We start from the raw sequence: 11,394 nt of genomic DNA on the forward strand, positions 1-11,394 counted from the left end.
CCCTCTCCCATACCCCTCCCCCTATTTCTATGAGAATGTTTCCACTCCCACCCACCCACTCTAACCTCAACACACTGGCATTCCCCTACACTGGGGAAATGAGCCTTCACAGGACCAAGAGCTTTTCCTCCTATTGATGCCAGACAATACCATCCTCTGCTACATATATGGCTGGAGTCATGGGTCCCTCCATGTGTACTCATTGGTTGGTGGTTTAGTCCCTGGGAGCTCTGGTGGGGGGTTCTGGTTGGTTGACATTGTTGTTCTTCCTATGGGATTGCAAACCCCTTCTGCTCCCTCAGTCTTTTCTCCAACTCCTCCACTTGGGTCCCTTCGTTCAGTCTAATGGTTATCTTTAAGAATCCTCATCTGTATCAGTAAGGTTCTGGCAGAGCCTCTCAGGAGACATCCATATCTGGCTCCTGTCAGCAAACACTTCTTGGCATCAGCAATAGTGACTGGGTTTGGTGGCTGCATATGGGATGGATCCCCAGGTGGGGCAGTCTCTGGATGACTTCAGTCCCTGTTCCACTCTTTGTCCCTGTATTTCTGCCCCCCTGTTTGCATTTTAAAGTACCACCTGGCTAAATCTTTGGCTCTGTGTCCTGGGCATTATTAAGTTGACATGACCTAGTGATATCTTTAGCTCCTAGGGTTAAGGCTCAGATTTATTATTTAGATGAGTCACATGAAAAGCTCCCAGAGTCCCCTGCTCGGCCATGATGTGCCTTTACTCAAGGTGCTTCCCTTCTCTTCACCCCCAGGCAGGCTGCTTGCTCTGTCTAATCCAGATAGATTTCTATTGCTCTGTCTCCCCGAGCCCAAGGGCTCAGGACCTGGAGTGACTCCTTGGCGGTGAGGGAGGGCATTGCTGGGAAACTGCTCAGTAAGCTCTACAGTTATGTGCTCTGGCCTCCATCCCACCCCACGTTCAGGGCAAGCTTCTGCCGATGCCAACCTCGTTTTGCCCATGTGTGTGTTTCTTTGTTTATATGTTTTTAGTAATACATTGCAGCTTTTCTGCTGGAGACCCACTACCGGAAATTCAGGAAACCACACAGGCCAGAAACAAAAGGACACTCGAGGTACTGTTTGGAGAACACGTGTAAGATGTTAGAAACCACAACATCCCACACCTGTAGCAACATCAACTGCAGATGTGTATGCACGCTCAAGCCCGTTTTAGACTCAGATGCACATTGGTTCTCAAAAACAAAGCCAGGCCGACTGTGTGCGGGCCCTCACAGCAGATGACTGACCTGATGGAGCCACGTGTGTTACAACTGGATCGCCTCTGGAGGAGAGAGAAGGCTTCGTCCTCAAGGGTTACCCTAACCCAAGCCAAGGTCATCAACTGACTTTCCTGGCCAGAGCAGTCCTTTGTCCAAGAGAGGCTGCTTGCTCATTCAAAAGGCACAGAAAGCCCAAATGAACCATAGGACTTATGCAGGCAAGCAACAGCCCACCCCCACTTCCCCGCTCCTCCCCCTCTCTCTCCCCCACAACCCCCACTCAACCCTACCACCCCCACCTCTACCCCCACCTCCCCCACCCCTGCTCCCCCACCTACTTACTCATTGCCATCTGAGAATAGCACCTATTGCCCCGAACTAGTTCTATGAGAAACAAGTTTTTAATTCTGTTAGCTTTAACTCCCTCCCAGTGGCATCTTTTAAAAGTGGACCCAGGCCTCAGGAGGGGAGCCAGAGTTTGGTCAGGCAACAGGAAACTTCCCATTGGTGGTTCTGAGTGCCTTATCAACAGTTTTTAATCTTTATTAGCTTCCTATTTAAACCCCAGCCATAAACACCATAACCATGAACAGTTTCAGTGTTCGGAATATATTAATGTCCTCAAAATTGATGGCTATCTACAATTTTGGGCCGTGTCCAAGGCCGTAAACTCCTGTGTGTTATGAGAACCAGAAGAGGCAGGGGGGACTGTGAGCAGGCTGAGTGTATCCACCTCAGGAGAATTAGAGTTGGGGCCCTTCCCCTCCCCCGCTTTTATATATATTGATTCTCAGGGGTTTTTTATTTGTTTGTTTGTTTTTGTTTTTGTTTTTTGTTGAAGATGCCTCTGAGACAGGGACATGGGCGACGCTTGGTGAGAGAGACTCTAAATGCTGTCCTATTCATTTTGGTCCCAGAGGGTCTCGTACTGTCAGGGCTGTGGGACAATTAGCTTCTGAAATGGCACATTCTCCTTTCTGCTCACGGGGCTTGAGAGGCCCACATATCTTCTTTGAAACCCACAAAGCGATAAATAAATGAAGGTGACATTTTGCCCATGGAGTTAAGGGGGAGCCTCTTCAGTTACCCTGTCTAAGGGTTACATAGTACTCGGTAACAATTCACCCTGGTGCTGAACTTAAAACAACAAACATTCATTATCACACAGTCTCTGTGAGGCAAACATTCAGGAGGGATCTAGCCGGCTGTCTAGGCTTCGAGTGCTGGCCAGGGAATGCTCTCCTAAGACTACTCCCATGCATGCTGTCAAGAGGTTGCAGTTTCTTGGCACGTGAGACACTGCCACTCAGCTTCCTCAGTGTGTGTGACACAAAGACTGGCCTCTCCCAAAGCGAGTGAGCCAGAACAAACCAAGCAGAAGCCACTGGGTCCCTTATGACCTTATCTTGGGAGTCTTGCATTGCTATTTGCATAATATTCTAATTATTTATAGAATTCAGCTATATATCACAGTGAACAACGTGAACTCCAGAGAGTGACTCACCAGGAGCAATTGAGGGTTGGCGACCACAAGTCAGAACAAAGACGATGAACTGAAGTGCGGCTTTGAAATCTGCATGGCTTTGAATATTTCCTTATGTCCCCTCCGCACAGGTCGGTGCCTTTTATCTGTTCAAGATCACGTGACCGGCTGAGTGTAGAATTGACTTTAAATATCTACTCTTCTGAAGAGAGAGTTCTGAGCACAGACCTGGTGTGTACCACCTAGTTTGAGCCTACGTTTCTTGCACAAGGGAAATAATAACAGTTAACTTTACAGGCTTCTTGTAGCTGCAACCCAAAAGGCCGCATAATAGAATGTAAGTACCCAGACAAAGTAAGTACTTTTTATAAATTACACTTGCTTTCACCATTGATGCCAGCTTGAGAGATGAGCATAGTGTACAAGCTTTGAATCATGGTCCTCACCTAAACAAACCTTTAGCTGTTGGTCACTTTCGGGTTTGATCAACACAATGGTTTGGGCCACCAGTAAGTGCTTAAATTCTTCTCTGCCCCTTTCTATTCTCCCTCAGGGCTGTAAGACAGTTGCAGGAATTGGACCATCATATGCCTCACATGACTCACTCCAGCCAAAGTCCTGTGTGTGTGTGTGTGTGTGTGTGTGTGTGTGTGTGTGTGTATGTAAGTATGTATGTGTGGTATGTATGTGTGTGTCTGTGTATATGTATATGTATGTATGCATGTGTGTGTGTCTGTATATATGTAAGTATGTATGTGTGTGTCTGTCTGTGTATATGTGTGTGTGTATATGTATATGCATGTGTGAATGTGTGTGTGTCTATATATATGTAAGTATGTATGTGTGTGTCTGTCTGTGTATATGTGTGTGTATATATGTATATGCATGTGTGAATGTGTGTGTCTGTATATATGTAAGTATGTATGTGTGTGTCTGTCTGTGTATGTCTGTATATATGTGTGTATGTGTGTGTCTGTGTATATGTCTGTCTGTATGTGGTTATGCAAATGCTTTCTGCACTGTTATTTCCCTAGTTCCCACAATGGTCTCTATTAAAGTGTAAAAAAGTTCCCCATGTTCTAGTAGGTTTTCCCATAGTTGATTAATCTCAGTCAAGTTAAATGCCTATTTCTTAGCCAATCATTGGCAAGAAGTAAAGAATTATCAGTTATTGTCTCAGATTAATTGAAGCTATTCCTTATGCCCGATTTCCCAAAAGCACATGTCTCTGTCTCTGTCTCTGTCTCTGTCTCTCTGTCTCTGTCTCTGTCTCTCTCTCTCTCTCTCGCTGTGTGTGTGTGTGTGTGTGTGTATGTATGCATGTTGGGGGGGTTGGATGATTTGAATGAGAATGGTAACCCAGCAATATATTACAAGGCATATATGTGAAAAACATCTTCATTCTGTATGTCCACTTAAAGCATAGTTTAGCTGGGTATAGAATTCTAGGTTGGGAAGAATTTTTGCCTTTATGTTGTAAAGCTGTTGCTCTATTTTGCTTTCATTTATTTCTAGTGATTTTTTGAGAAGTAATATAATAATGATTTATGTTTTTGGAATGGTAGATAAGATGTCCTCCTAGAAGCATTTTTGAAGTTTGTTGTATTCATGAGTTCCTGAAATTTCATGATGCTGTCTGTGTTGGGTAAGCATTCTTAGTGTTAGACCCTTAATTTGTCTGAATAGGCTAAGAATACATCCTGGGAAATCAGTAAATTCTGGGGCACTTTTGTATTGTTACTTTGAAGAACAAATGATCCTCTTCACGCTCTGCCCAGAACTCAATCAACCACTGTAGCTCTTGTTTGACCTTCAAGATTTTAGTTTTTGCTTTCCATTTTTTATTTGTTTCTTTAGATATTTCCCAATTTCACTCTCTTCTCTCTTACTGAATTCATTTCCAGTTTGTACTTTAATTTCCAAAGTTCTTTTTCTTTATAAAGCTTCTTTGGAAGGGGGCATTCCTTTCTTAATTTGTGAGAAAAATACCTGTCCTCATCTCCCCAAAGGTTTGACTATTTCTACTTTGTATTCCCCCCAGATTCTTATCTCTCCATATGGACTTTTGTCTTTTGCTAATGTTTTTTTTCTTAGAATATCTGCTGATCCTATATTTTCTTATATTAAAAGTAAAATATGTACTTTTTTTTTCCAGTTCACTCACTGCCTGTCAGTCTCGATCAGAAAGGAATGACCTAAGCCTCACATTATGGTGTCATACTCAGATAAATTGAGAGCAATCGTTGCCAATATTTACTGAGTGCATATTCTTTGATTTAATGCTAATAACTGAAATGCAAGTCATAGCGGAGGAAGCCGAGGCTTACAGTGTTACATAACCTATACAGACCATATAGCTATATCTGGGATATATACATATATATATATATATATATATATATGTGTGTGTGTGTGTGTGTGTATGTATATGTATATGTATATGTACATGTATATGATGTATATGTACATGTATATGATGTATATGTATATGTACATGTGTATGTATATGTATATGCAGGCCCTATAGCTAGCATGTAGCGAATGGGAGTTATTAGTTACAAGACTGCACTGATTCTTAGGAGATGAACTTGTCTCTGGCATCGGCTGTAATTTATTCTTTCTCTCTCTCTATTCTCGGTTCCAGAAGAAATAATTTAGAGATAATTTGTAACAAGGCAGGAACTGACAAGGGTGATGTAGGTACTTCCCCAAACACAGATTACTAGAATTAAAAAAAAAAGTATTCGTCTGTTCCACGTGTGTGGATGTTTTGCAGGCAAGTGTGCCTATGCGGCATGTGCATGTGGTGCCTGCAGAATCCAGAAGGATCCAGATCCCCTGGAACTGGAGTTACAGACGGTTGTGAGCTGCCCTGTAGGTGCCAGGAGTGGAACCGGGGTCCTATGGAGGAGCATTCAGAATCGTAACCACTGATCCATTTCTCCAGCCCCAATGCTTACTGAATTTTAAAGGGAACTGCGTTGATTCTAATGAACTCTGGAATCCACCAAGTTGGCACTCCTTCATCTGACACTGTGATGTGGGACAATTGTCCCTTGGGAGTTTCAGTTCCAATTGAGGAGATTAGTCCCTGGACGCTGCATGTAGCTTGGCTCTCCTCAGACCCCCTGAGCTCCACATATTAATAGTGCGCCTCCCAGCCTGTTAGTACTATTGGGAAATAGTGGGGCTTTGGGGAGGTAGGGCCATTGGAGTGAACTTTTGAAGGGGATTAGGGGACTAGTCTTTACTCCCAACAACTATGGGGTGAGCATTTTCTTTCACTGGAAGGTTCTGTTATGACGCACTGCTTCGCTACAGAGCACAACAACACAGAGACCAAATAAACTTATTATCTTCTAAGTCATCTTTGGTACTTGACGAGAATAACATGCAGAAAGATAATTAAAATGTGCTATACTTTTCTTGCGTGCGCTCCTGGAGATATTAACTCCTTAAAGATGTGGCAACCTGAAATCACGATTTGACCTTGCAGGTACACTAAGATTTCAGGGGGGAGGTTTGGGCTCAGAGAAGGAAGCCATATTTATAAAGGGGAACAGATCGTTCAGGATGGGATTCCGTGTGTGTCAATGGAATCTAGACGGGAAAGGAGGGGTAAGGGTGGGGCCCTGTGAGAGGTGACAGTGCCTGCCACTAGAAGAGGAGAGCTGGCCTCCACTGTTAGAAGGTCTTGGATGGCACAAAGGTCAGTCAACAGTCACAGACAGCAGTTCTTTCCAGCGGTCAGCAAAGCTCCAGGAAGAGGGTTTCGTTTTCACAGAACTCCGCTTTTTTTCTCAGGTGCTTTAAGATGAACGCATTTGAGAAAATATAGGTACAGTATGAATATAGCATGTAATAATTAATAATTATATGAATTATATAAATCAATGCGTGAAGGATTATCGACTTTAAAGTTAGTCATTTTTTTTTTCTCTTGAGCAGAATTCCTCAGATATTTAAAGGGAAAGGAGAAAGCTGGGCTGTTGTCAGCACGGGAGAATCAGAGGTAACTAGAGGCCAACAGGGCCACTTTTACTCAAAACACATATCTAATCCTATTTCAATTTATCGTTGGCTTTCAAACCTTTCCCCGCAGACTATAACGGTCTCCTCTGGGCTTCCTCCTTTTTTGATGATTGCCTCTGAAAGAAGCCAAGAGTTCCCGACGGGCACACATTAGTTGATAGATTCCCAGGACCTCTCTAGCTAGAAGAAATGTGGCTCTAAGAATACAAACTTAAGTCCCAAATCTGGTGAGCCCTGGAAAGAGGCTCTAAAACTCTACGAAGACCCAGAAGGTATGTGGAGTCTACGGCCCAGGCACACTAACGCACACCTCGACTTCCAGGGATGTCTGAGTTATTTACCACCTTAGGAGAGATGCATTTTTTTTTTCACTCAGATTAGGCTTGTCTGGTTCAGGGTGGTTCTTTCTGAAGACAAAGACTAACGGGGGAGGGTGGATCCACGAGATCCTCAACTTTCCTGGGTTCCTGGTCCTGGCCAGCGAGGGACAAAGGGCACTAGTCACCTCCATACGCGTGCAAGAGCCTCGCGAGCTGCCCAGCGTTCATTTTCCACTCGGCTGCTTGGCTGGCTGGGGTGTAAACCCAACCTGACGTGGGCTCATTAATTTGGCAGCGACTGGAAAGCTGGGCCACAGCGACACAGCCGGGAAGCCTTTGTGGGCTCGGGGTCAGGTCAGAGGGCAACCGAAACATCGCTGAACCCTGCACGCCGCTGCTACCCAGGATGGAGCCCTGACCTCCTACCGCATCGCCTCAGTGCGTCTTCCGGAGCTCGGAGCTCAGGACCCGAGACCGGGCCGGGTGCCTCCTCCTCACCCGGTGCCTAGCCTTAGCTCGACCGTGGTCACCTGCTGCTTCCGAGCCTCTGAGAATGTGAGGATGCTGAGGACGTGCACACTCAGGACGCAGTGATCACAGATGTGCACTTCTCCTAGGTGCCCTCTGGGGCTCTGCGGCGGCTTCTTAGGATGCAGAGCAACTCTGGATCTGGGCTACCTTGGGTTTTGAAGTCTATCGCATGGTCTCTCACACATGCCTGCCTCTAGATAGCCAGCAGCAGGCTGAGAGCCAGGGCCTTGTTCAGTGTTTTAGAAGTGACTCTAGCATAGATTAATTTTTAGCAATTTTCGCAAAAAACAAAGCGGCCTCCTTCTGGGCCTTTAGGTGACTCTTGTGACATTTAGCAGCAAAGAAAACCATTTCCTCCGCCATTCAGAGCTAACCACGTGTAATTAGCCCCAAAGTCTGTTGTATTTTGGGTAACTGTTTGCCATATCCCATCTGTTTTCATCTTGGGGTTCAAACGAGTCTGTGTTTACCCTTCTGCTGGGGAAATTGGTTTACATGCGCGGCAATTTCGGTGGACACTGAGGTATTCCCTTGAACTAATGCTGCGGGTCCGGCCGGCTTTGTACTGCTAATGACCCTCCATTACATCTGTCAGGACACATTTATACAGCTTCACGGTGGGTCTCATAAAGGAAATTAAGACCTTAGGTTTATCATAACTATTTGTAAACCAATTGGTCTCCGACGATGGCCAGAGAGCAGGAGATCACGGGGGCAAAGTCTCCATGGACCAGCCATCTCCAAGGCTGATGGGGTGAGCAACCCCAGAAACTCTGGCCTTCAGACCTACTGACTTGGCCTTTGTGTCCCCTCCCTCTTCCCCCTGTACCATGAAGGAGCCTGGAGCTGTGGCCTGGCTCTTCAAGTGACAGATCAAGGAAACTCAGGTCCCACGTGTTGCTGACCTGGTGTATTTCAAAGACCGAGAACAGCCCCAGAGCTTAGGTAGCTCAGTGGCCAACCATGTGATCGCTAGACTGCAGGAGATTCCTCTTGCTCCCAGACTGAGGGCACAGAAAATGGCCCGGTCCAAAGGCCCACCTGAGGGAAGTGTGGGTGAAGGGTGTTGTCTTTTCGTTTCAGAGTGGGCAGACAGGTCTGGGAGGTGTCTGCATAGGAGGCTCCTCTCACCCCTGGGCGGTCCTCCTGATTGTGTAATCTGAGAAATTGCTCCCAAATCACAGTGGATGGCCTGACCGAGAGGCCTACAATCAGCCCCTGGCAAGTGTGCAAATGCTGATTATGCGGGTTTTACCTCATCCACCCCTCGGTGACAGGCCTGGCTTGTGGCCGGCAGGCTGCTCTCACTGCTGGGCCTGTTCTGGCCTGAGAGGGCAGACACCGAGGAGGACTGTAGTAAAGGATGTTAGCCCGGGAGGCCCAAGGACTAGGAACAAAAAACAGAAACGGAACCATTGATATCCGTGCCCATAGCTTCTATACAGTTCATTGTCTCTGGATCCTGGTAGAAATGAGCCGTTCTTTCTGATAACTTGATCTTCCCTCTTGAAGGGAAGAGAAGGTGGAGAACAAAATGCAAATGAGTAACTCATGATGCAAAAGGACCCAGGGCTGCCTGGATGAAAAGTCAGAAACTGGAGAGGTGGCTCAATGCATGGAGGAGCAGCTTAAACCGGGTAAGCCGAGTTCCAGCCTGGGAAGCCAGGTGGAAGGAGAGAACGCCGAGAAAAGGTGTCATCTGCTTCTCACATGTGCACTGCTTTCCCGGAATCATACCACATATAACAAGTGTTTTAAATATTAGTTAAAAATCTTTAAATACAGTGCAAGATCCCCTCCAGTGAGCCCTCTCACAGCTTGCTGGGAAAGCTCATTTGCTTAGCACTGTATATCCAACAATGAAGATGTGTGTTCTGTTCCATGGGACTCTCTCACTGCTGGGAGAGACAGGGTTCCAGACATTTGTCGAAATAGGCAGGACCTATTACCATGGGAGCAAGTGAGGAAGCTTCAGGTTGCTTACCCCTGTAGACATACATGAAGAAAGGCACAGCTCTAAAAGGTGGTTTTCAGGCCATAAATGAGAGAACCTAGACGGCAGATTGGGAAGCAAGGAGGACCCATATTAGTCCTTGCTTTTTCCCTATACCTCAGCTCTGTCAGTGAGCAGCAGGATACACCCGAGCTTACTGTGTATTGTTGGGGAGCCCCATTCTCTGGCTGTAGACACAGCTTCCCGTCTTGCTATTTGTATCAGTGTGAGATACATTTGCAATCTCTGGTAGATACATCGACTGGATTATGAACTAGAGTGTCACATCCCTCCCCACCCCCCCATTTAGAACTTCAACAATTGTTCTAGACAGACAGCACCCAGAAGGACTGATCCCATCACAGGATGAATCTAACGGGCTTAATTGCCCGAGAGTAATTTACAGGGAGTGTTTGAAAACTTGTATGTGATTAAGGAACAACTACCACAGAGTACTGACTGCATTTCTGATCAACTCTGAGAGAGTTTTTACCCAGTTTGTGTTTGAAAGGAAACAATTCTTTCTGCTTGAAAAAAATTTTGTTTTAAATTTTGTACTGCAAGTAGTTTGGCTGAGGTGCAAACAAATTGGGAAACATTTGCTGTTTTAATTCACACACACTCCTCCCTACACACTCACACACACTCCCATACATACACACACACTACCCCCACTTACATGCATATATACTCCTCTCACACATGCATGCACATACACACATACTCACACACACTCCCCCCACTTACACACTCACACACACTCCCCCACTTACACACTCACACACGCAACTCTCCTCCACATGCACATGCACATAATATACACATTGCTCCCACTTACACCATATACTCCTCATGTACACACTCACATACACTTACACACACTCCTCCACTTACACACTCCTCACATACTCCCCTCCACATGCACACATACACGCACTCACACACGCATACACACACTCCCCCCACTTACACATACACTCACACATACACACACTCCCCCCATTCATACACACACTCACACACATACACATACTCCTCCACTTACACACTCACATGCACACACTACTCACTTTCTCACTTGACTATGAGACCACACACTAAGAGAATGCAGTGTCCTGTAAATGCTCACACACTTGTCAGTTCTAAAGGTGCCAAATGCTTGATCTCTGAACGCGTTTTCCTAGCACATTGTTCTGGGGTGGGGGTCTCCATCCTTCAGTAATGTGGACCGCGTAGGACAACTCAGATGGCCTGTCTGTTTTGTCACCTCACATCCAGCTAGTTTAAGTCCAACTGGCTGGAGACCATCTTGTCTTCCCGAAGGCCTGTAAGAGTGGACAACCATAAATATCCAAGTCCTGTGCTATGAGAGCAGACTAAAGCCAAAGAGAGCATCGCTGTTGGGGTAACCTGGAATAACTCAGATAAGGCTGATACACATGTATTCACCTCCCCTCCCTCTTTCTCCTCATCTGAGAGTCAAAAATCCTCCTTCCCATAGGACACTTGAAGCAAAGCATGCATATTTAACATGTCTGCATTCGAGCAGAATTCCAGTCACAGCCCAGCCCACTGCTCCCACGGTGTACTCAAAAAACTTTTACTCAAAAACGAAATAAACAAACAAAATGCCAATCTTTTATCAACTTATAACTTTAGAGAGAGTTGTGCTAGGTAATCCAGACTGTCTTTGAGCACTTAATCCTCATGTCAGCCTCCCAAGTACCGGGATGACAGCCTTGTAACAGCACACCTGGCTTCCCTTAACGACAGTCTTAAGCACCTCCTTCCACGTGCGTATTC

General features: G+C 45.7%; 1 long non-coding RNA gene across 1 annotated transcript; it reads left to right on the forward strand.

Annotated features, from left to right (window-relative positions):
- The first annotated feature begins 1,002 nt into the window (after positions 1-1,002).
- On the forward strand, positions 1,003-6,211 carry LOC147996018 (uncharacterized). Its single transcript, XR_015670562.1, has 4 exons — positions 1,003-1,450; positions 2,847-3,052; positions 4,281-4,360; positions 5,492-6,211. It is a non-coding gene; the product is annotated as an uncharacterized LOC147996018 (long non-coding RNA).
- Positions 6,212-11,394: the final 5,183 nt, after the last annotated feature.

The sequence above is a fragment of the Rattus norvegicus genome, chromosome 2, assembly GCF_021556685.1.
Source record: "Rattus norvegicus strain SHRSP/BbbUtx chromosome 2, alternate assembly SHRSP_T2T, whole genome shotgun sequence".
NCBI lineage: Eukaryota > Metazoa > Chordata > Mammalia > Rodentia > Muridae > Rattus > Rattus norvegicus.